The sequence below is a fragment of the Pithys albifrons genome, chromosome 29, assembly GCF_047495875.1.
Source record: "Pithys albifrons albifrons isolate INPA30051 chromosome 29, PitAlb_v1, whole genome shotgun sequence".
In the NCBI taxonomy this organism is placed as follows: domain Eukaryota; kingdom Metazoa; phylum Chordata; class Aves; order Passeriformes; family Thamnophilidae; genus Pithys; species Pithys albifrons.
Genome location: NC_092486.1, coordinates 4,488,762 through 4,512,828, shown reverse-complemented (window position 1 = coordinate 4,512,828; position 24,067 = coordinate 4,488,762). Strand labels below are relative to the sequence as shown.

The 24,067-nt window shown below is 48.2% G+C and overlaps 1 long non-coding RNA gene across 3 annotated transcripts in view; it reads right to left on the bottom strand.

Moving 5' to 3' along the window:
• LOC139683793 (uncharacterized) overlaps nucleotides 1-24,067 on the bottom strand; it is a 183,483-nt gene that overhangs the window by 145,344 nt on the left and 14,072 nt on the right. For 2 of the 3 annotated variants that reach the window (XR_011699810.1, XR_011699811.1), the window contains one exon: nucleotides 7,319-7,425. The exons of the other annotated variant lie outside the window; for it this stretch is intronic. This is a non-coding gene — a long non-coding RNA (uncharacterized lncRNA). Of the gene's footprint in view, nucleotides 1-7,318; nucleotides 7,426-24,067 lie in introns of those variants that run through there. 3 annotated transcript variants of the gene reach the window in all.

The window sequence follows — 24,067 nt, the reverse complement described above, 5'->3', positions numbered from 1 at the left end:
AATGAAGCCTGAGCATGAAGTTAATGTGGATGTGTCAGAGCTCTGTGGCTCAGTGGAGCTGCAGTGAACTCCAGACTTGTTGTTCCAAAGCTGAGCGACCACGAGGGGCTTTGACAGCCCTGAACTTGTGTTTGTGCCCTCCCACAACAGTGAGTTGCTCCTGGCTCCACCTGCACACTGCTCATACTACACACACACTCCTGAGCACACTTAGGAGCTTATGGGCCACACAAGTTGCTCCCACACAGCAGAGTTTCCATCTCACACAGCCCATGGGGAGCTGCTCAGGGCTGTGCCCCCACTGCTCCCACCCCCTGTGGGACCATCCAAGGGACCTGATCCTGCTGCAGGACCTTGGGCTGGCCCTGGAACCACAGCTGGATGGAGCTGCACAAGGTGTGACAGCGAATTGTCCAGGCTGTCTACAAAGAGCACTTGCTCCATCCCACCCTCTCTGATATCAGTAAGTAGGACAGGGAAAGTTTTGCTACAGAAACTGCAATTACTCATGTTGTGTGTTATTCATCTTTGGATTATTTATGAGAACATAATAATGGAGCAACTGAGCAAACAAAGCCCCCCTTTCCCTACTCCTCCTCCAAGCAAACTGGTGTGAGCCACAGGACTGGGTTTAGGAGCATCAGTTGGCTTATACAAACACAGACTCACTCCCTAAAAACCTGGGGAGAAATCACACCCTTCCTGACTGACAGGTGCCATGGTGATCAATAAGGGAAAGAAAACAATCTGAAATCATGGTTTCATTTGCTGTTACACAGTTTTGGCAAAGAGAGGACAGGCTCCCTGTCAGCAGTGAGTGACATGGGCATTGTCACGGGGTGATTGATCCCAGCCTGGGCGCACCCAGGAACCAGCTGTGCCCCCAGGGAGTGGCTGTGGCTGAGGAGGGATCAGGGGAGCACCAGGGATGGGGGACTCGAATTCCTCTGTGAGCAGGTGTTAAGTGAATTCCTCCAAAAGGACAAGATTCATTCTTTTGCTGGCTTTGGGATGAATTAGCGTGAATTCATAATCCATAAATCCTAGTGGCAGCAGAACAGCATCCCTCCTGTTGTTATTTATTTTGAGATTTTCACTGGGGCAATAGCTTTACGTTTGACATTTATATAGGTCACAGTGAGCTAATAGCCATCTGCCATCTGGGGACTTTTATAATGAACATTGCAGAAGACTATGAAACAATCTCTGGCATTTCCGATCCGAACAGAAGCTGAAATAGGGTTGATCTTTACAATATGCTCTGCTGTCTCTGCTCAGGTTTGCATTAGTCATTTGCCTGGCCTTGCTACACACGCACATATGGGAGGGGGGCTCCAGTATTTCAGACCAACACTTAATCACCACGTGCATGAAAAACACCCAACACCTTGCACAGCCATAAAGGGTCCCAATTCACCTGAAAATTCTTAATAGATCCCAGAAGTATTAATGACTCTCCATCCCCCCTCCCGTGCAGTGAAGACACAGCAGAGTCAGCTCTAGTGCTGGCTTAGCTGTGGTGCATCTACATGAAACCACTCCTGCAAGGTCACACTTCTCTCTGCTCAACTTCCACACCCTGCTCACCTGAAACACCCACCAGGCTGAACAGGGGCAGGTAAGAACCTGAAGAATTCCCATGAAGATGCCTCCAGGCAGGAGCTGTGGTGCAGCACATGACCCCAGTCCATCTCACCTGGGGTTGGAGCAGCTGCTGCACCAACCCTGACTGCTTATCAGTTACCTGGGCCCTTCAGCAATGAAATCACCTCTCCAGGGAAAGGCTGGGGGTCATGTCCTCACCTCAGCATGGGCCCAACCTGCAGCTCCTCATGGACAGGAGGGTCACTACCCCCTCCCTGCTGCTTGCTGGGACAGTGTGTTCAGGAACACCTGTATTTCCCAGCACCTGGGAGCACCGTGCTGGTGTCATCAGCTCTTGCAGATGGAGCACTGATAGAGGGAAAGATTAACTGACTTGCTGAGTTGTGTAAGCCACCTACACCAGCTGTGAGTGAGCCCAGGTGTCCTGAATTTCAGGTCAGCACTTTAACAGTAAGGCCATCCCTTCTCCCTTTACCTACACACTGTTTATTTTACAACAGGGATGTGTGAAAGGACTGAATGTGCTCAGAGGAGAATATCCCATCTCAATTAGTCACTCTCCAAAAAGCCTCCTTGAGGGGCAGGCCTCCTTAATGCTTCATGTTCCTCCTGAGTTCCCCAAACCTCCCCAGGCCTCGGGGTAATAAATTACATTTGTCTCTGCCTTAGCAGCAACAGCCTGTCTGAATACTCCTCTCCATGACTCAACTCATGATGAAATGCCTATTTCCTGGTGCTGAGATCTGTGAAAATTGGTCTTTTCAGCCTCCCTCCTGAGGGCTGTGCCTCAGCCAAGGGGGCACCTTTGATCAGAGGAGCTTTCTGCCTTCCCCGTGCCCTGGTACAGACGCCTGGTCCTGGGGTGTCACTTATTTGTATTTTGTCTTCCAAGGACGACACACAGAGTGCGTTTGAAATCCAATCCCCTCTCTTTGGGCTGTGGGGACAGGAAACCAGGGAGAAGCCTGAGCACTGACCAGGTTTTGCCCTGGTCCTACAAGGACTCAGGTTACACAAAACGCTGCGCTGGCTCCCATAGGCATAAATATTCTGGGCTGCGACTTTTGCAAAGTTCAGCTGGTGACAGCTTAAATAACTCGATGCTCAGCTGCTGCCCAGTGAAGCTGACAAGGAGAGGGGGCATGGCAGGATGGAGGGTGGCCTGGGAAGTCCACCTTCCCTGCTTCCATCAGCATTCCCAGCAGCTGCTCTGGCTCCCTGTCCAGGTACAGCAGGTACTGTGCTGTGGTGCAGCTCACTCTGGGGGCTGTGAGACCTCAGCTGGTGCCACACATCCAGTGTGACTTCCCAAAGCCTTGCAGCCCCTTCTGCTCCACCATCATGACTCTCCCTCATTGCCCTTAAATCTGATGGAGTTACTTTGCACTGGAGCTGCTGCCACAGGCAGAGCTTGGCCTCCCTTTCACGGTGCACACTCTGCTCCACCCAAGAGCAGTTTCATTACAACCAAAGGCACTAAAAGATAAATGCTGTAACTGCCTTATCTCCCCTTCTCCCACCACGTGTGTGCTCCCTTCCCCACAGCACAGGGAATGCCAGCACACTCAGGGCTGTGCTGTTAAACAGTGCTCGTTGTTCTCTGGTAACACATCCCACAGCTCAGCCCCAGGAGTGCCCCTGGGATTGTTATTAATGTTCATGTCAGAACAGCTTCCAGAGGATTTCCATTACACCCAGGGATCAGAGTGTGCCCAGCAGGATGACAGACCCAGCTCTCCCTTTGGATTATAAAGAGAGCAGGAGACAGTGAAGCTTCACATTGTTCCACCTAAAGGGGATCACCAAAGGGTAGAGAGACAAATAGAAGTGAAGGGATCGTTCCTATTGCTGGGAATACACTTCTGCACCAGCCACATTAGGCAAAGCTACTTTTGTTTCCTTGCTGAGTGTTTTCCTGCGTTCCTGCCCCGCTCCATTCCTGATCTGCAGCATCCCAGCAGCCCCTCACTCAGCCTCTGTGCCCTGTCCCACTCCTGGCAGCTCCCTGGACTTGCCTCATCCCATCCCTGTTCCCAGCACTCCTTTCCAGCACTGCCTCTGATGTCAATCACACCTATTTTAATGTGTTAACTTTCTAAATCCACTTTTGTGCACACTTAACAATAAGCTGCTTTGATCAGGGTAATACCAGCAAAACCAACAAACCCGAGCCCCTTCCCCCCCTCTCCTGGAGCAAAGCTCACCAGGCCTCAGGCTCGTAAAACCAAAGCAATTGCAGCCTTTAATTTTATTTCCTTTATTTTCAGGCTGTTAGGTGCTGGTTCTGATTAGGGACATTCTGAGCAGGAATAGAGTTATTTTAAATAAAAAACATGTTGAGCTTTTGGGGGAGGGTAAGAAAAGCACAACCTTATCAGTTTAGAAGGGTCTGTCAAAGCTGATCCTGCCAGCACAGCCCTCTGACTAGTGAAAATACACTTTCCTAGACAGTGTCACTCTTAAACAAGATGCCCAGATGTCATACACAGGAGACTCCTCTGTGTGCACGTGACTTTGTGACACTGCACAGGATTTTACAGCAGGGTCAGGGGAAAACTCAGGACCAGCCATTTAATCCTATTCACTCTGGGCATGAGATCTGCCACCCCCATCATCCTGCCTGTGCTTTCCCTTTCAGAGCAGCTCCTGCCTGCCCTGGTGACTCTGGGTAGCAGAACCTTATCTTTGTTTTCATCTCTCTGTCACTCTTGATTTTTACCTCTTTGGATATGTGTGCTCTTCTTCTACCCCCTCTGATCCCATGACCTCAAGGTCCTTCACCTCTCAGTGCCAACATCGTGTCAGAGCTGAGCTCCTGCTCCTCAGGAAGGAGTTGCTGGGACTGTTCATGGGTCAGGGATCAGACTAAGTCAAAGAGACAAGGAGATAAAAGCTGCAGCAGGCTCTTGTGGAAGAGTTCATGGATGACTGAAGTGCCACAGCACACATGGCCTGACTTAAACTGTGCTGGAACCAGCAGGAACTGGTGTGAATGCACCAAAATGCCTTATGTGGGGTTACTTTTATGCATTGTTTTTACCCTGGTTAAAGACAGAGTGAAATGGCTCTATTAGGACTAAGACTAAATGCTCCATGATGAGACTTTGTATCTACCTTAAGGCTTTTTAAGGCTGAAAACACTGATCACAGTCAAAAGTGCTGCTACCCGTGGCCTTAACAAGCTGCCCCTGGCTCAACCAGTTTCAAAGCCTTTTTTCCCCTCTCAGTGTTCTGCACTATGACACAATTCATTAAGCAGATGCTGGACAGATAATGTGACAGCTTCACAAAAGGGGCGTTTCCCCAAAGTGCTTCAGAGTTTGCTGTGTGACCTTGATGTCACTGCAAACACTTTGACACACATCAGAGGACCTGGAATGAACCCTTTTCTTTTCTTTCCCTAAGTCATGACTCAGTTGTAATTAATATTTTCACTGGTCCCTCTGTGATAGATACAGATGGCCTGGCAGCACCTTCAGGGGAGTTTTGTGGGTGTGAAACACACCTTCACAGGGCCCTGAGTGTGACCAGGACCTCGTTAGTGGCATCCAGGGTGCCCTGAGTGCTGGGCAGCCAGTGCAGCAGAGCAGTTGCATGCACTTCAAAATGCTGATTTATTCCTTCACTAGATGAGTTCACTCCATTCTATCAGCTTTGTGAAGCCCTGAGTTTCTTCCTGGCCAGGGGAAGGGCAGCACCCTCTGAAGCCAATGTGGACTCCCCTTGGCTGCCAACCCAGGGCCCCACATAGCCAAGGGATTTCAGCACCCACCTGGCCCCTTTCCAGTGCTCCCAGGTGTCCAACCCCAAAAGCGAAGGCATCTCGAGATAAATCACTCTGAAATCCTTTCAGCAGGACTGGCACCCCCCCTGTAAGTGTGTGCACTCGTGGGGGACGTGCAGGAGCAGTGCCTGCCCTGCCCTGGCAGGGGACACAGCCCTGCTGCCCCCGGGGCCATGGCAGCTCTCCTGGCAGTGCCTGCTCCGCTATGACAGCTGCGAATGCCGATGAGTGAATAACCTAATCGAGCCATTAAAAGGAACAGAAGCCCTCTGCCCTGTTTGATTTCTCTCTGTAATGATGTAAAGTGCACTTTAATGGAGTCAAAGTGGTCCTGGGCCATTCTTGTTAAGGCCGTTTGATGCAGTGCTATTGAGTCCCACTGCTCGCCTTCATTACCTCCCTCCCTCTCTCCCTGCATTGTACTCCACACTTGCTCACAGTTTCTCTGCTGCTACAGCCCCTTGCCTGCATTTTGTCTACATAAATTAGACCTTGTGCAGCATATTGGCCTGTCAGGGGACTAGGAAGAAACTGTATATTGTTTCTGGCATTCCCGGGCCCTTCTGCCCCTGACATCTGCTGTGTTTGTGACAGGGAATACATTCCTGACTCATTATCCGGGCAAGCGGAATCCCTCCCTGACAGCACCATTAATCAGAATCAAGCAGTCCAGCAAATAAAAAAAAAAAAAAAAAAAGGGGAGAGAGAAGAAGAAAAAGAAAGCAAGCAAAGAAAAGAGACAGTTTCTAACTTTCACTTCTGTGTCATTCCAGTGTCTGGACAAGTAGCAATCCATCTTGCTGAGTGACAGCTCTGATGGATGGCATTATTTATGCTTTTGTGTATTAAAAGACAGTTCTGGCACTGGCTTGTCACTCAGCAGAGATTTAAAAAAAGTTGAAATTTAATTTGAAGGAAAAGAGGGCAAAGATCAGAGGATTCTGGCTAGGGAATTCTGCCTGGGAGGGACAGAGATTACAGCAGGAGGGAGCATCACAGGGGTGTGGGGATGATGCATAAATAAGTAATCACCCCCACAGGTACAGAGACCTCTGCTTTTCATGGTGTGTCTATATCAATATCTCCTGAGCTGAGAGCTCTGTGTGTTGACACAAACAGGTTTGATGTTCTTTGGAGGGATGCATCACTGGGGGTGAGATGGGCATATGCTTAATTTTCTGTACATAATTTGTGTGTGTTTGTGTATACAAACAGGATTATACATGCACATATGTATGTGACTCCATGTGTGTCTGTAACAGGGTGGCTTTTCATGCACATGTGTATTTACACAAATTAATTTTAAATATAGGCTTTTTGTCCTAGCACACACATCTTCAAGATACAAAACACTTCCCTAAGTATCTACACACACATGAGGACAGTCACGTGGGGACAACCCAAGATGAACAACACACCCATTTTTTTTTTAATGTTTACTTAGATTATTTGTCAGGCAATTTAAGTACAAACCAAGGACAATGTTCCTGGGGAGGTGTCTCATCATAACCCATTTGTAAACTCTGAATCACAGGGAATGTAAATCCATATCTTTATTTAGCTGTGCTCATTTATGTGCTGGGAACTGAACCCACAGGTGTTTAGGTACTTGTACCACATCATGAATAAAACACCAGGTCATGGTCAGAGGGTGTTTGGGGGGGGATGTTACACATGGAGGTGTAGGAGGAAATCTTCAGGTCACATCCACTCTGGAAACAAAGATACATCTCTCTGAAAATTGCTGATTCCATGTATTTCTGTTCCATGTTCAGAGTGAAATGTGAAGACTTGCCTGAACTGAAGGCTGTGGTTAATTTATTAAAGGGCATTATATGAATTAGGCATCCGAAATTTAGGTGTCAACATTAATTAAAAGCAGGAAGCTTACCTGGAAAAACTGAATTTGTTCAGAAAGGTTGGGTCACAGAAGGATGCACATCTTTCCTCACCCCCTTGGGATGTACCCTGGAAGAAATGCCTGCCCTTGTTGTGCTGGCTCTGGTGCAGGATGGAGATTCACAGAGGTGCTGGTGCTGTTCATGGGGTTAAAATGGAAGGGATTTGGTCACAGGGGAGACAAGACCACCAGGCTCTGCCTCAGGATTGTCTGTAAATGCCTGTCCAGCAGCTCGTGCTGGCCAGGGCTCTGCCTTTCCTGGCTCTGGGGGGCAGGGGCACAGCAGGAGTGTCACACAGGACACAAGATGTGTCACTCCTGGTACTTCCAGCACTGAACATGTGGCTTTGACCCGAGAAAACATGAAACAACAAGAGACATCTTTCCTACTATTTATCACTTTTGCTTGGAGATGACCCAGCTCTTGGCTATTTGGACAAACATCTGCTTTGGAGCCCATTACCCAACAAACAGCATTTGCTTCTAATTAATACAAATTTGTTTCCTTCCCCAGTCTCAGCAGGTCTCACTTCCCCTCTCCTGGGCTGTTGGCACCAACAGCATCACCACACCTACCAAATCCTGACAACAGTCACTCTGGAGACTGTTAATCCAGGGCAAAATCCCAACACTCCAAAACCTGCCAGAGTTCCTGCCTAAACCCAGGAATGGTGTTGACTTGCAGCTGGATCGTTGCTATCATCCTCCAGGACTCTTTTTTCCCCATCCTGAGGACAGTGGATCCATCTCCTCTTCCCCCCCAGTGGGATTTTCCAACACTTAACAGTACCTGTGTTCCCAAGGCATGGACTGAGCAGCAAGGACAGACAGTCAGGGAACTGCTGTTACTCAGAGCATTTGGAAAGCCACCAGCCCAGGTGACAGCACTGCTGCTCTGATGGGGTCACAAAAAGGCCCAGGACCGTGCACTGACTTCATCTGGAACAGTTCCCTGACGGGATGACATCACAGCAATCCCAGGCAATGAGCTGTCCCTTCAGGGTGTGAAGTGGTGGAATAAACCTTATTCTTTCAAGATCCAGAGCTTAAATTTCAAAGTGGGATATGTGTGTGTAATCCCCTCAGGCCCCTTTGAAACTCCAGCCGGTGTTTTGAGAAGGAACTGGTCATTTTTCTGCTCCCAGTCTCAGCAAGGCAGAGCCTGGGGACTGGCTGTTTTTAAATGTTGATACCATGAAATTGGAGTTGGCTGGGATGCAGAGCAGGCTGCAGTTAGGGCAGAAATATGTGGAGGGGTTTCTCTTCACTGGCTCACAGAGGCATAAGTTGGACTGGTCAGCAACTGCTCCAGGAGGAAACACAAAAATCATCACTCAGAATGGCCAGGCACACTCAAAAGTGAGAGTTTGTCTTATTTCTCAGTCCTGCTTTATCTCTCTTCTTGGGATTGTACAGGGAAATGAAGACATCCCAGACTGTACCTCAGCTGGGGTAAATGGTGTAAATTTTCATAGCTGTGCTGAAGACAATTTGTACCTGTTAAGATCTGCCCCTTGATCTCCAAAGCCAGAGGAACATAAGCTCCTGAGTTTTCAGCGTGGTAGTTGGAATGTTTAATTCAATTCTGTCGTCTGTCAGAACAGCAGGAGGAGGGAAGGAATGCACTGGAGTCATATGGAAACCACGGCTTGATGACGGACAAAATTAAATCCTTGCATTTGGACATAAACCATGGCAACACAAAATATGCAGCGAGTCAGGCTTGCTTTGCAGTGCTGAAAACACAAGGCCCCACTTGGCAGGCTGAGGAGGGGATATTAGTCAGATTCAGACACGGTTTTCTTTGTTTTATTGAAGGATAAATAATTATGTGCTGAGATATTCCAGACTCATGTTAACACAGCTCTGTGTGAACCACAGCGGAGGATGCTGTGAGAATGGGAAGGACTGAAGGTCCTTTAACCTACAAACTCCCTGGGAATTCTGGAAAAGTTTTGAGATTTACTTCTAGAAAACAATCCCAAAGTTCCCTCACAATATACACAATCATGGAAACTTTTAGGTTGGGAAAAACCTCCAAATCATTGAGTCCAGCTGTTACCCCAGCACTGCCAAGCCCACCACTGGAATATCTGACTCCACAATCTCCATGAATTAAAACTCCATAAATTAAACCTTCCAAGTATTTTGTTTCCTGACACTCCTCAGTTAACACTGATTCAGTAGATCCCATGTTTCTGCTCATCATTCCTGCTGCTGCTTCAGCTGGGGACCCCTTGGAGCTGCTGGGCAGGAGCTGAGCCCCCCCAAGGGGCTCTGGGAACTGAGGGGCTGCCATACTCCCAGCATCTTCTCCCCTTCTGATGCTTTACTTCCAGACAACACCTCCTGGGCACCCAAGAGAAAACAAATGGAGGGTGTTCTCCTCTCCAGCCAGTGGCAGTGGCCAGTTCTGGGTCACAGAGAGAGACTTTGGGAAAGTTTCATTGTGATGTGGTGGCGTTTCTTACTTGATTGAAACAAATGTCTACACAGAATGACACATAAAAACTATCTGCAACAACACTTCTCTTTCTAAGTGCAAGAATTCTGACAGAGATTTATTAAATATACCCATATCTGCTGAATGGCTCAAAGTGACACTCAGCAAATGCATGTTCTGCATCACGCTGTTCTGTGAGCTCCCAAGGGCCACTGCTGCTTTCTGTCTTAAATGAAACTCCAGTACAAAAACTGGCTCCAGATCAAAGGCATTGCAGCCCTGTCCCATTGCCATGCTCCTGTTTTACATACCTTGTACATCCTGATGGCACAGGCCCTGTTTTTATTCTAGTTTTGTGCTATGCCTTGTGCAGTGGAGTCCTGATCTGCCTCAGCCAGTCCATCTGCATGGCTCTGACCTGGCCCTGTGTGTCTGAGCCCCCCTCTCCTCCTTTCCCAGCATCCCCACCCCAGCTGCTGCCTCCTAAAGTGATTTATGATCTTTTGCACAGTGAAATCTGCATTTCTGGGGCCAGCCAGCACTAATGGAGCGTGTAGAGACCTGACAATATTGACTGATCTTAGTCATTCATGTTTCTCTTTCCTGGTCAGCCTCCTCTGCTGCTAAAGAATTTCAAAAGAGAAAAGTGGAAGGCGAAAGCCACAATTCACAGAGGAAAATCTGGAAGTGCCTTTTTCTAGAAAAAAGGCTTTCCCAGTGCCTGCCCTCTGGAACTGAGCTCTGGATTGCACCACCCCCAGATTGCTGTGGCTGCTGCTTCCCATCCTGCACTGCCCTGTTGCACTCACAAGCATAAAATGGAAATTGTAAATCACTTTTTGGAAAAGGCAAGGGACAGAAATGTCACCCAGCAGGGTGAGTTTCCGTGGAGATGAAATCAGGCTGAGCAGAACAGATACAGCCCAGAGCTGGATCTCACATCTCTGCTCCAGAGGTTTGCTCATTAACAGGGCTCTGATCCTGTTATTGAAGCTCATGGTAAGTGGTTCCTTCGGCAAAGATCCAGCAAAGCACTTAGGCAAATTCATAAATTTATGTCCCATTGACTTCTCTGCAACTATTTATGTGCTCAAAGTCGTGCATGTCCTAAATGGGTTTCCAGATCAGGCCTTGTGCTCAACAGTGTTTCTGCAGCATCATAAACCCCAAGGTTCAGGATTCATGGGCTCGAGCTCTCCTTTCCCCTCAGCCACCATAACTGCAAACAGGATGCAACTTCAGAAACTGCTTTTAGAAACCAAAACCGTTGCCATTCTGAACTTCTAACAGTTCTGGAGAGCAGCTGAGCTTTGACACATTAAAAGGAACAAAAAAGAGCGAAAGCGATGGCTGTCAGTTAAGTTCATGTCTTTGGGAGAACATCCTTTGGCCAGCAAGTCAAAACTGACTCCCACATCCCATTAAGGCAGATGAATTGAGTAGTAGGGAGTAACTTTGCATTAATCAGGTTTTTTTCAGAAGTGCTAATTTCTTTTCTTATGAACTCCAGGCCTCTCAGAGTACAAGAACATGCTGTGCTCACCCACCTGTGATTCACCTTTCCCCCTTTCCCTTCCCAACTGCAGCACAACACATTCTTTAGCCCATCCAAAGTCCTAAACCCCACAGTGTCATCCTGCAGATAATGATTTACAGTCAGCTCGAGGTGCTCTTAATAGAAGTGGCAATTTCATCAAACTAAAAGCAGTGGTGATTTATTTTTAATTATAATTACTCTTTCAGTGCAGGAAACAGAGCTGTGAGTAGGGTTTGCATTTCCTGCAGGGTTTGTCCTGGCCCTACACAAGATCTGCCTGCAGGGTGTGAGAGAGAGCCCCTCACTCTGGCTGCATTTCTGGGCAACTCTGCACTAAAGATGTTCCACTTTGTGTATATGAACAAGATTGGGTTGAACAAGATTGTTGGTTTCTTTTGGTGCTTCACCCTCCCCTGTTAGCACCACATTGTCCTCTCATCTCTCCATATGTTGCCCCTGCTCCTGGCTGAGGAGGGACTATGTGACCAGGAGGAACCAGCAGCACAACTTACAACACTCCCAGCTTTCCTCCTACATCCTTCCATGGGGCTTTTCCAACCCTGAGCTGCCAGGGCTGCAAGAGATGAACACACAATTAAAGTCCCAAGGAAATCTGCCTTGAGGAAGATCTCTGGACAAAAGCAATCCTAGGAATGTTGACATTTTGAGTGGTTTGGGCTTCTTGCTGCTTTGCTCCAAATAAAGCCTTTGAGGAACAGATTAATTGTATTCATGGAGAACTTCAGCTCTGGGAAACTCCAGTCTGTGGCAATGGCTCAGTTTCCCTTTTAAAGCTGCTGCACCCACAAATGGACAATCCACTTCTTCCTGCCCTGCACTCCAAGGGGAGCTTTGAATTCTGTGGGGAGCTTCACATCCCATCATCATGGAAACAAAACCATTGTGTGTCAACAAGTGAAGGATGAGCTCACAGGCCTCAGATTCCCTGCCTGCACTGCTGCAGAGAGGGCTTATTTCTGAATTAGGAAGAAAAAACTGCAAAGCTTTCTGTCAGATATTTGCCTTTTGCCTGTGAAGTTGTGGGAGTGAGTGTGGATGTGCCAGGAGGAATTGCCAAAAGGTCCCATTCCGGATCCTACTGAAGTTCCAGCTTTCTGGGTGAAGCCCTGTCTGTTCCCAGGTCACTCCTTCCCATCTTCCTTGACCACATATTTGGTCTTACTGGCCTGATTACAAAATATCTGATGCAAAGCTCAGGAAGGAAATGAGGCCCATAAGGTGGAGAGTGAAGCACTCACATGCTGGATTTCATAAAGCAAAGAGATTAAACACACGTTGACGCATGAGACTGAACATACCCACAGGCCATGGAATATGTTCCCAAACCTGAAAGGATGCTCAAGCAAACCCTATTTTCATCATCCCTGTCTATCAGCACCCAGCCAACACACTTCAGAGGGTCTGTGGAAACAAGGTATTAGAAAGATCATGAAGCCCAGGGAAGTACAACAGTGATTTAAAATGTTCTAATCTCATTAATCTGTTTCTTCTCCCTAGAGATACTCAAAGCCCAGGCCAGATCCTCAGCTGGCAAGTGAAGTAGAAAAGCACTTAAATAAGACCTTAAATTTAAGCTCATGTTTGAATTCTATTTACCACAAAGTTCATTTGAAGATAAATTCATGCTGAAACAATATTTCTAAGCAAAACCTCCTCTCACTTGAGCCAGAGACTTTGCAATACAAACAGAGCTAATCTGTTCTAGATGAGGCTTTTCTGCTTTGGGACTTTCCCCCCACTCTCCTGAGCCTCTCTCATCCAGCCAAGGGAACAGAATGTGGGGCTTTGGTGACTTCTCTTAGCAAACCTACCAAATTCCACTTAGCTTTTGGATACTCAACTAACTGCTGGAAAAATGATAGTGAACCAGTTTGTCACCAAGATGTGACACAAGCAAAACAGAAATTGCTATAACAATTAAATGAAATCTGGTGCGCTTGTTTACAGCCCAAAAAGACCCATTTTCTTGATAATTTTTCTTTCCCTGCAATTACCTGGGAATTGCAAGCACTGCACTGGTTTAGGGTGTTATGAGGACTAATCATTCAGGTAAAAATTGATGCACCCAGGAAAATTGTGCAGTGTAAATCTGTGTGATGTCATCACCCACAGAGACCCCAGTCACAGATTACCATAATCCAAGTTATTATCACAGGCTTCTAATCTGAGAGCCACAATTTAACATTCCCCTCACTGCCAGGGGTCATTCCCAGTGGAATGGGCAGAGCTCCACACACATGATGTTTCTTCCCAACATCCCAGTGGATGATTATTTCTACATTCTGAGGGAAGCCAACACTCTGTGTGTGAAGCAGGTCACTAGTTAGACACTGATTCTGTGGAAGCTGGACAAGCTTTTATTTGGCCACTCCTAACTTGGTCACAGCACCATCCTGAGCCTCCCACAGGTGAAGGAACCAGTACAGTGTCTGTGCTGGTGAGCAAGACTCGGGCACAGTTGTAAGGGGAGGTCCTGTGTGCATGCCAGGCACTGCATTAGTGTCATTATTGCTATTGACAGTGTAAATGGCAGCACCATAATGGGACAACAGCACCGGGGCCCAGGGAGGCAGAGGGTAAGGAGACATTAATATGTGCAGTCAACTTACATCTTGCACTCTGCAAGTGTGCTGGTATGAGTGGTTCTGACACCCTGAACATAAACCAGATGGCCCCTTTCTTACGCCATATCATGCAAAGAGAGATTTGAATTAATTCATGTAGAAATCATGACAATTCTGTTGCTGTTGGAACTCAGCATAGCGGACAGGGTGGCAGGAGATTATGCTGAATTTTTAACTTATAAAATACTAGTGACAGATGTCACTGCCTGTTCTCCTTTGTCGTTTCCCATCCTTTCCCCATCCCCTAGTGCCCTTCTGCCCTTCTCCACAGCTTTTGCTCTGGACTGCATTGCTTAATATCTTATTTAAACACAATTTTGTGTAGAACTTTACATGGCAGGTGTAAAGAAAAATCCATCAAAGTGTGTGCCTGAAACACAAAGGTGTTGGGCAAAGGAGATTCCATTTTTCAGCAAACTCCACCTACAGCCCTTTTTGAAATTCCATCCTGAATCAATACCCTTTTCCTGGCCATGGGATCGATGAGCTGTGCAGGCAGCTGTGCCTTCCACAGGGTTTGCATCCCGAGCAGGTGAGGCTCAGTGGGAGGCAGGATGTCACCACCTGCCCTGCGAGGAGCCTGCGATGCAGAGCTAAAGGTGCTGTGCCCAGGGTTACCCTGCAGGGTCCTGCTGTCGTGCCCCTGCCCATCACACACTCCCTGCTCCCGTTTTAGGGATGTGCTTGCATGGGCACCTGTCCAGCCTCTGCCCATCACACACTCCCTGCTCCCGTTTTAGGGATGTGCTTGCATGGGCACCTGTCCAGTGAGGTGCTCCCTGGGACTAGGAGCAGCTCTTGGCCACCCAGGCTCCCAGAGCACCATCCCCAGCGAGGCCTGGCTGTCACTGCTGTCAGGAGATCCCTGCTCTCTGCTCTCTGCTCCTGCTCCCTGCCCTCCACATGCCTCCCCACTCCCACGTTTCAGCACCTTCTCGCAGGCGCGTCTGCTGCCGACACACCCCTGTCAGCCCCTCCATTGTGTGGCCAGCAGCGTCTTTCAGCACATGAGGCTCAGCCAACACGGTTTAAACACATGGCTGGGATGGGGGGACTCCCCACCCGCGTGTCTCAGGCAGGGGGGCCCTCCCTGCCATACAAAAGCACAAGTGGGTTTGTTCAGCTGGCACGGCCGGCGGTGTTGACGCTCCCTTTCATCAGTGGGTATTAGGCCCAAATCCTGCCTCTCTGAGACTCCTTCCACCTCCTGTCAGGGCTGGCAGCTCTGCCAGGCTCTCCAGACCCTGGCACCTGGGGCGCAGCGGAGCTGCTCGCAGGAGCAGCACACACACGTTTTCTTTCTTACTCCCCTCCCCTTCCATTTTTTTCCATTGGGGAACTTTCTCCACTGCCTTCCCCTCCATCCCACCCCACCCCTCCCCGAACTTGAATGAACACTTCTTTCAGTAATGGGTTTTTTCCACCTGGTTGACTTGATGAAAGGTTTATGAGTTGACATTATGTGTGAGAGAACAAAGCGAGCGCGGGATGTGCGTGCGCGGGGGCGGGAGCGGGCGCGACGGAGCTGCTGAAAACTTTATTACGAACTGAGAGACGGTGGGAGCCATAAATTAGTCGGATGCTCTCTCTGCAAACCCTGCACAAAACTGCCACTGCACAACAGAATGGCAGGACACGAGGCTGGGCACCAGTAGGCTCCAGTAGAGTTGCACTGGGCTGGGAGGAGGGAGAGGAGAGGAGGAGGAGGAGGATGAAGCTTGCTGTGTGCCCATCTCTCACCAGTCCCACTGCCCTGTGCCACACAGGGACCTCCACACTCCCAACCTCAAACACTAGAATGGTTTGTGTTGGAAGAGACCTTAAAGCTCATCCCATTCAACCCCACTGCCACGGGCAGGGACACCTTCCCCTACACCAGGTTGCTTGAAGCCCCATCCAACCTGGCCTTGAAATCAGAGTTACAGACACAAGAGCCCCACAGGAGGTTTTCCAGAGGCAGGAGCTGATTTGTACCCACCCAGCTCAGGGGGAAAATCAACCTTAGGCAACAAGCTGCCTTTTGGGACAGCTGCCCCACGCTGCCCCTTCTGCACCCCAGAGCTCTGGGCCAGCTGTGCCCAGGCAGTTCAGGCTTTGCTGCGATTCTGCCTCTCCCCAGGTGAAATCGGCAGCTCCTGTTTACCAACACACAGCTGAACAACAGCTTGCTGTGAGCGTTTAAAAACAACGTACCTAAAACAAACAAACAAAAGGATTTCAGCTGGTATTTGTTAGGAAACCAGCGTTAACAGGCTCACAGTTATGAAAAGCACCTTTAGCAACACAAGTGAAATGATTTTTACTTTGCATTACAGAGAAGGGTAGAAAGAGCAGAGCTGCCACCAGCTGAGCCTGCAAAACAACCAGGAGGTGTATTGTCACATCAGCTCCCAGGGAAGGCTCGGGAGCTGAGACATGGCACGGCACCAACACCACATGGTCCCCTCAGCTCCCCCTGGCTCTGCACAGCCCCTGGGCAGGTCAGAGCTGCAGCCAGAGGGAAAGGAGAGCACCTTCTCCTCAACATCCAGGCTGCTCAGTGGGAGCCGTGCAGCTTCCTCCTGATTTTGAAGCACTTCAGTTCATCCAGTTCTTTACAGCATTAGCCTTGGTTCTGCTCTAATTTAGACGGGTGTTAATTAGCTCTGTGCCTATTGAGGTGAATGGCTTCTTGGGGGAGCAGGGAACAGCTTTCCCTGGCTAAGCTGAACAAATTGCTGCGATGGGAGCGCAGGGCAGGTCCCACCTGGAGCCACAGAGCCACTGTAGGTCACGCAATGCAACTGCTCCCAGGGCTCTTTCTCCTCAGCAATCCCAGGCTGTACACAAAGGCAAACACGTTGCTATTTTAGACTCTAATCCAAGGCTACTGCCTGCCTTTTGGAGTGCGGATGTCCTGGAAATGTCACTGCAGAGCAGTGTGCTCAGGAGATTAGAGCCGTTCCAGTTTGCAAATGACAGAGTACAGTCACAGATGTTACTCTTGCCATAGGGTCAGACACAGTTGCTCAGGCTTAACTTGTTGAATTGCATTAAAAAAAAAAAGGAGAAGGGGCAAATGCTGAAAGATTCTGAGCAGCTGTGACTTTGTGTTTTATCCCAGATAAATAAATTTTCTTTCCCCCATAACAACAAGTAGCCATTGCAAACCTTAGAGAGATGACTTTAAATGACTAAATTCCCAGGCCAAAAATATGCTTAATATCTCCAGTTTTGTTGTGTATGGACCAGTGGAAGAGTTAACAGCTGTTCTGCACAGAACTCCACAGTCAAAGTGGTGGGCATGAGGCTCAGAGAAGAGCTTGAGGATCCAACAGCACTGAAAATGTTTCCAGATGAGACTCACACCATGGGATCCTGCTATTTTTATGTACCTAATGTGGAGGCTTCTGATTTGCAGATAGTGAGAACTGAGTAGCTTTTACATTTTTACATAACCAGGTGCTTAGAAGAGGTACCTTTAAAACCAAAATCCATTTTAAATCACCGCTGAGACTCTTGGCTGGTGTGTAATGGTGCTTCTGGGCACTTGCTCTGAGCAGCAGCCTGAGCCCTGTCCTAGATCAGCAGGCAGTGACACGCATCCTTCACACTAATGCCCTGCTGCTGGCTGTGCTGGGGGAGAGGGAGAGGGGAGGGCTGGGGAAAAGTGCCGAGATGTACTGGAAAAGAAACCCCAAAATAAAAATCAGGTGCAACTGCAGCTCCAACCTGTGTTCTTGGTGTTAATCACCTGCTCCTTTTCTGGGACTTGTGTCTACTCTGCTCTCCTGCACTCTGAGCAGTGCTGGTGCTCAGGGGAAAAGCAAAGTACAGACCAACTTTGATCTACAGCAGCATCAAGTTCATGGGTTTGTGCCTGTCTGCTGCCAGGCAGGGGGAACCCTTTGCTGCTCAGGGTCTGCAGCTGCCTGGGGAGAGCCAGGCAGAGGAAGAGACATGAATTGTCTGCTTATTTAAATTTCCCTGAGCAAAAGCTTGAATCAAGCACAAGGGCCAAGCGGTGCTGTACCAAAGCATGCCCAGTCGATGTTCTGAAGCTGACAGGACAGCCTGGGTGGAAAGGCCAGACATTTTGTTCCATCTGCCCACTGCTGATTAAGGAGTGGGAGGCAGCTCTTCTTTTTCCTGTTTCAGCTGAAGAGACAGCAAAATACTCACAGCTCCTTCATGGAACATCTCATGGAGCAGGACAAGGGCCTGATGGGGGTGACCAGAAACATGGGCATTATTTGGGACACGGGAATGCCATGGATATATGGAGCTCTATGCTCACTCTCTCTCTCCTCTGGAAGTTCCTCCCAGAGCTGATGCCCTCAGAGAACCATCCACACAGAGTTGATGTATCTCCTTTTCAGCTTTGGGCCTCCTTCTCCTTTTCCTTGGTGGTGACTCTGGGCCAGCACTTGCTGGCTCAGGGTTCCCCCCCGAGGTTGGAGCCCCCTCTCCCTGGGAGCTGAGGGCAGGACAAGGTGTCTCTGTGCAGGCTCAGGGACTGTCTGGCAGCACAGGAGCTGCTCCTCACAGGAGCTTTTGGGCTCTGGCTGCTCCTCAGAGCAGGAGAGAGACATGTACAGACCTAGAGCTGGGCTGTGGTGGTGTGTTGGTGTGTTGGTGGCGCTTTCATCCTCCCCTTGCTTTGGTTCCACAGATGCCTTTTTTCTATCAGATGTGGCTTTTAATTACAGGAGCTCTATGTGCCATTAGTGGTTTAACTGAAGGGAAATTGAACCATATAAACAGCACCATTTTGCTATTCTTTGTTTATATTAAGCTGGATTTCCCTTTTGATATTTATTGAGGGAGACGTGGATTTGTTTGAAGATTCAGTTGAACTAGTTAAGGTTTTACTGGAGGAAGGAATTCAGCCACTGGAATTGCCATGGGCAGCATGGCAACTAGTTGGGGAGGGAAGGAGCAAGCAGCAACCAGGGCCTGGGCAAGACAGCTGACATCAAACAGGCATTCCAGGAGGGCTTTTAGCAGTCAGTAAATTATGCTTGTACAAAGTAATAAAGGAAGTGTAATAATGCCTTATTGTTCTATGGGCACCTTTCATCCTGAAGGATGGCAGTTTGCAAGCTGGAGAGCTCAGCACTGGGGCTGGGACTGTGTTTTGTCTTGCAGGGCTGAAATATCATTTGCCATTTCAGTCTTAAGCTGATTAAGACATTACAGTTTGGAGAATAGTGTCAAAAACACTACTGAAAAATTGCATGAAAAATTACATTTGAAAAGTCACTTTTTATATAGTCTTAGGAGGAAAGCACTTTCATGGAGATAAAATTATGTTTTCACTTGAAAATAAAAGCAGCCAGTTATAGCAAAAGGTGAGGGAAACCTTTAATTAAATAATGAGAAACACAAATTCTATACATTTTAATGATGCCTTAGGATTAGGAGAAGACTGGCTAAGTCCCTAACAGAGCCCTCCTCAACCTCATCACCCGTGGGGTCAGTTCTCTGCAGGGACAAATCCCAGGGCTCAACAGCTTCAGGAAACTACAGAGCTTGAGCCCCAACACCTCCCAGGGGAACACCAAGTGCTGAGTCAGAGCTGTGGAAACTGAAGTGCAGTTTGAAGGGAATCTGAATCACTTCACACCAGGACTTGGATCAAGGGAAGATGCTCCAGAACCTGTTGGCTCCCACAGTGACTCGCAGCCTACGTGGCAAGCCCAAGAAGTGCTGAGCAAGGAACTACCAGTGTTTCCCAACACTTGCTAGGAGTTATAAAGCACCTATAAGAGTGTGAAATAAGACCTGGAGGGAGACTCTTGCCTTCATCCTGCCTCTTTGCCCAGGCACTGATTTCTTCCACAGGGATAAAAAATTTGGGAACACTTACACGCCTGCAAGGTTTACCAAATTCAGCAGGAATTGCACATGCTTGATCACACTTTAGGTGATGTGGATCCATGAGAGGTCACTGAGCCTAATGCAGAAGGGCATTTTCAGACTCTCATCTGTCTCCTGGAAAAGGCCTCCTGGCAGGGAGCTGAGAGGTTTAGGTTGATTTCTGCCCTTTGCCAAGCAGAGGCTTGGCAGTGCCCCAGCTCTGCCCCAGCCTGCAGTCAGGGTTAAATTAAAATTGTGGGACCATGAAAATGAGGGAAGGGGCTGCTGCTTTGGGTTGGTTAAAGCTACACAACCACCACTGGAGAATCCTTTCTGTGGAGGGACTGTTTGCATGGCAGCACAGCCTCCCAGACTGTGCTGTGTGACAGGGGCTGTGCAGGAAGGAGCAGAAAAAAATGGGTAAAATTAGTCCCTACTGTTTGTTGTCCAGTCTCACAGATAATTAGCTTGGCTACCTCTACAACAGGTAATAAAAAGCAAGACTTGATTATTTCTAGCACTCCCAAGCAGAGTGAGGTTGCAACAGGAGATGAGGAACTAAAAAGTGAAGTTTAATAGAAAGCAGCAGACACAGACAAGCAGAGATCACCATCTAATGATGCTTGAAGAGCTTCTCCTGTGCAACTGAGTGTCTGTTTGGCCCGTAGGCATTATGAACTCTCCCAGTCACATTCCCTGGGCCACCCCCTGTTCACGCAGAAAGCTGCAATTACTCATATTTGACAACTCAGTCCCACAAAGCCTGTGAAGTTCAAAGCACTCCCCACCTGGTATTTCTCTTTTACAAGCAAGCAACTACAAAGTCTAACTTTGGGAATGTTTGAACCTTTCTTTCCCACACACCCAAGTGTTCTTGCTCTTCCTTCTCTCTCTTTGCAGCTTTCATTTCACTGGGCACACACTGAGCAGAGGGAGATAGTTCAGATAAGGGGGGGTGAGACAGGAGAGGTCTCTTTAGGATTGGTGCTTGACTGAGTTGCAAAGAAGCCACACTGAATAAATGAGATCCCTGGGAGATTTTAAGAGTCCCAAATGGCCCAAGGGACCAGAGCTGTGTTCACCAAGGGCTGGGATGGTGCAGAGCAACACTGCACACCAGCCCTGGCCCAGCACAGCCACTGGAAGCAGCCCAGGCTGTGGGTGCAGAGGTTCTGAGAGCTCCTCTGCCTGCAGTGTTATAAAGATGTGAGCCTGGAGATGCCACGGTGATAACAGAGGGTGTTTATTCTGTCTGTAACCCAGTGGCTGCTTTGCTGTGTTTCACATCTCTTCAAGTAAATAAATGAGGGGACTCTACTTTCCCTCCTCACTGCAGTGTGTATACACGAGTGTTATTTCCCCTATCAGATTCTTGTACAAAAACTGCTGTCAGGCTATTAATAATCTGGAAAAAACACCTTGAAACTTGACTCAATGAGGGCACATTCCAAATGGGCTCTAATGGCTTTTATTCCTCATCTCTGTCACCTCAGATCTAATCTGCCATTTCCTCATTTTTTATCCTCTCTGGTCCCCTCAAAAGTCACTCAGCAGCTCTTCCCTCAGTGCCTGGAGGTGCAGAGGGGCCGTGGGGTGGGGTCAGCTGGTGTTTCTGGGCAGAGGAAGGTCAGGTGTGTCGGGCAGAGCCCTGGGCACACTCCCAGGGCACAGCAGGGGTGAGGGCTGGCACCTCCTGGGATCAAAGTGGAGAATCAAAGGGAGATGTGCCCTGGAGGGAAGGCAGTGCCAGGGCCACCACCCAAGCCTCCAACACCCACCCCCCAACATTGCTTTGCATTTTCTGGGCCAGTAAGGAAGTTTCAAGGATTCCAAGACTCACTTTTAGCTGCAAGGAAAGGATTAGCCAAGACTGGGCCAAAAGACCAGACCCTGGATAGAGAGTGAACATGTTTGTTTCTTTTGTTGTTTGTTTTGGTTTTTTGTTGTTGGTTTTTTGTTTGGTTTTTAGGGGGATGTTTTTAGATTTTCTTTTAGTTTTGTTTTGTTTTGTTTTTTAAATGAAAAATAATAAAAAAGCACCCTGGAACTGACCCTAAATCCTATTTTTTCCATTTACTTTAGGGCCACCTCTGCATCTTCTGTAGAAACAACCTAAGCACCACCAAAACTGCAGCCTGTGTCCCTGTGTTTAAGCTCACACTCCTTACACTGAGTTTGGTCTTCTTTGCCTGAAAAACCCCCACCAATTAAAGGCTACTGAGATCCTTCTCCTCTGGCAAAAACTGAGAGAAGGATTGTGAGAGGACATTGCAGAGGATTCTGCAGCACTTGTGACCTATTAAGAACTTATGGTCAGACTTTTAAAAGTTGTCCAAATGCTCCCAAGTTCTTAATTAGATATCACCACATTTTTTAATTAGACAGCATTTCTGGATATCTAATTACCTTTAAAACAGTGGACCTCAGGGACCCAGGGGGAAAGGGATGAGGCAGCTTCTGACAAAAGTTGTTCAGTGTGTGATTCTCAGAGAGAAGCCACAAGTCCTTTTTACCCTCAACCACCTCGACACTGCAATCTGTTTAGGAGTTCCTTCTCTGCTGTTTTATTTGGTTATGCAAACATTAATTTAAGGAATATTTCTCAAGCCTCCTGTGGGAATCCAACCCAATTTTCAGAGACAAAGCACGTGCAGAAATGACTAACATTTCCCTTTGAGTAGGGGAGGAGATTTAAGGCTTTTGACTCAAGGTTTTTTTCCCCCTCTTTCTTCTCCTTTCTTCTAAGTATCTCTTTATTCATCACTTTAATTACCTAATCGTAAATTTCTTTAGGGGGTTACTTAGAAGGAAAATTAGCATCAAAGCTTGGCAGTAAATTCAGGGGCTTTTGGAGCAGGTCCAAGCTGTTTCACCTGTGATTAATTAGATGATTTTTTTTCTTTAAGTGCCAGAGGGCTGCTGAGGTCTTTAAGCAGTTACATGACTGTTGGCAGCTCAGGAATTATGATTGATGCTTTAGTCTGGCATTTAGGACTTCTGCCTCTCCTCGGAGCTGCCTGGATAAGGGATAACACAAGAGCAGCTACAGTGGGGGAACAAAAGGCTCGTTTGCTGGCAGGGCCAGTCTGTGCTCTCAGAGGAGAGAAGGAACTGGGTACTTTTGCTTCCCCACTGCTGACAGAGCGTTCAACAGGATTAAGATGAGAGAAAGGGAGAAACAAACACCTCCTACTCAAATTATATTCCACAGAGTTGCAATACCAAGTTACAGCAGTACTTCTTTTCTTTAAAGCTTTATTTAAGGTATGGGCTTAGACTACAATGGAAATGAGAGGAAAACTGGGCTGAAGCTTTAAACTCAACCCTGGAATCCAGTAAGAAAAAAAAAAGATTAAAAAAATGCATTTCTCTGTCACAAAAAGTTAATATTCCTTTCCCCTGGCCCCAAAGGGCAAAGAATGAATCTCAGTTGTTGTTTTGTTTTGCTCTAGCAGAAAACCTTACAGAGAACCAAATTCCAAGCCACAGGGACTGATCTGGCTCCTCCTCCTGGCTGGAAACAAAAATCCTGTTGGGTCACCAAAACAAAAAAGCCAAGCCCAAAGTTCTCCTTTAAAGCTTTAACAGAGATTAGAAGCATCATCCAGCTCCAATCTGATCCCCCTGAAACTCCCAGCCATGTTGGGGTAGACTTGGGAAAACTGGTGCAGGGACTGAGCCCAGTGGGCTGTGGCTGCACTTTCCCTGCTCCAGCACATCTGTTTTCTGGGAAATGGAGACACTTTAGTCACTAAAGCCTATTTTGTGTGTACCACAAAGTGTCCCAGGCACTAATGAAGCTCTCCAGGTTGCTCAGTGCAGTGAGCTCACCTCCCTCTGCCAGCACAGCAGCACTGAAACAGCTCCAGTCCCCCAAAGTGGCCACAGGGAGATGGTGGGGACAGGCCTGGGCTTTATGGCACGCTGGGACAGCTCAGGAGAGGCAGCTCCAGTGGATGGATGGGGATGGCCAGAGAGCCCACTGCCAATTACTGCCTGAGAGAGACCTCCTTCTGCTCTGGCACTAATTTAAACCATCAGGTGCCTGGAGTTTATCTCTGCAGAGTAAAAGCATCTTTCAGACAAGGTACCTGCTTTGCAGGAATCTGTGTGTGCTCTCCAAAGCTGCTGCTGCTGTCAGGCATCCCTCCTCCCCTGGGCTCCCAGGACTGCAGGATGGCCCCTCACCTCAGGAGGCAGCTCCTGGTCCTGCTGGGAAGCAGTTAATGATCTCCGTGGGAAGTTCCCAGGTCTCTCACCATCCCTGCTCACAGAATAATGCCACTTGCTGTTTGCAGCCAGCTCTTGTTTCTGT